The sequence below is a fragment of the Seriola lalandi genome, unplaced genomic scaffold (assembly GCF_002814215.2).
Source record: "Seriola lalandi dorsalis isolate HSWRI2012SDOR001 ecotype SW California unplaced genomic scaffold, Sedor1 jcf7180002005140, whole genome shotgun sequence".
Classification (NCBI taxonomy): domain Eukaryota; kingdom Metazoa; phylum Chordata; class Actinopteri; order Carangiformes; family Carangidae; genus Seriola; species Seriola lalandi.
Genome location: NW_019475794.1, coordinates 1 through 1,402, shown reverse-complemented (window position 1 = coordinate 1,402; position 1,402 = coordinate 1). Strand labels below are relative to the sequence as shown.

Here is a 1,402-nt window from a genome sequence, read left to right as displayed (position 1 = left end):
ATTTATCCATTTGAAATAGTAAAATATTCTGTATGAACAGGTCTGAACAGTGTCTCTATGTTGATCTCTGTCTGACTCCCTCAGTGTCCTCCTACACAGTCTGGAGGTCACTGACTTTATATGTGTGAGTGGCACTCACCATCCATCTCTCTCTCCTCCTTCAAGACTTAGAAATCAGCGGTTTGCAAACTACAGATGCTGGAAACAGGAAATGAGTGTGAGAGTGTAGATGTGACTGAAGCGTCTCAGCCTACCTTATAGGCAGCTTCCCTCATGAACTGCTTTGCAGGCATTTTCCAGATGGCAGGAACCGTGATCACCCATCTCACATCATTGTTGTCAAACTCCCCACCTGTCTGATCACTCAGCTCCTGTAGAGTGAACATTCAGACTGGTTTTTACACTCATTGGCAGGTAAGTGTCACACTTGGGGCTCAGACTATCATGGTAAAGTGGTTTTAGAGTCAGAACAAGTAATTACTGGGTCAGTGCTACCAGTCGCCTTTTTATGGATTAAATGTTTGTTGAGCAATTCATATGCTTTATTAAAATGATGTAAGTAGCTAGACTGGCTTCAGATTGGGCCAAAAAAACACAGTTATAGAATATAAACCAAATATGAAAATATACTGCATATGTAATACAACAGAAAATGTAGCGCTGACACAGGTATGTTACCTTGAGAGCTTGCTCCTTAAAGAAGGCCAATGCATATGCAAAGATATCCAGAGCTTTCACTCGCTTCCCATTGGCTGCGTGGAGGTCAGTGTCAATGGACAAATTCTGATGGCACAGATAAAAGACACTGAGTTGAATAAAACCACTGGTGAAGAAGAAAAGTACACAAGATTCATTCATTACAGTGGGGGTATCTGACAAACTGTAGATATGTGATACTCTAAGTAAGTATAAGTATATTATTATTTGTATTTTTTAATGGCATGGTCATTCATGGTCAAAGCCATTCCTAATGGCTTTTGTGGCCCCCTGACCTTTGCTCTACCCCCATCACCCCGCTAAAGAGCGAACGAGTCAAAATAAACTACGGTGTGTGTTCATGTGACTCATTGCAGATGGCGTATGTTCTATTAGTCTCACACATTTCCACACTTTCCACACGGCCGACATGTGGTTTTGTTTTGGTCACCTGTCGCGAACAAGGTTGGAGGCGGGACTACACAACACAGCACACAGTGCTTCTCTCAGCCGCAGACACCGGAGTATTAACCACAGGTGATCGGTATTAAGATGATCGGTGACATTCACATTAATTCAGATCTATCTACAGATCACGCATTTTTAACGAAAATCATCCAATCATGATCGGCGGCCGATCAATCAGGGCATCCCTAATCTAAATATAAGATTTTTTAAATGTTTAGTATTTGATATTAATATAGAA

General features: G+C 41.4%; 1 long non-coding RNA gene across 1 annotated transcript; it reads right to left on the bottom strand.

Moving 5' to 3' along the window:
* Positions 1-234: 234 nt before the first annotated feature.
* LOC147820024 (uncharacterized) lies at positions 235-777 on the bottom strand. The gene is made up of 2 exons (XR_015438271.1): positions 679-777; positions 235-371 (listed from the first exon to the last, which is right to left on the bottom strand). It is a non-coding gene; the product is annotated as an uncharacterized LOC147820024 (long non-coding RNA).
* Between the last annotated feature and the right edge of the window lie 625 nt (positions 778-1,402).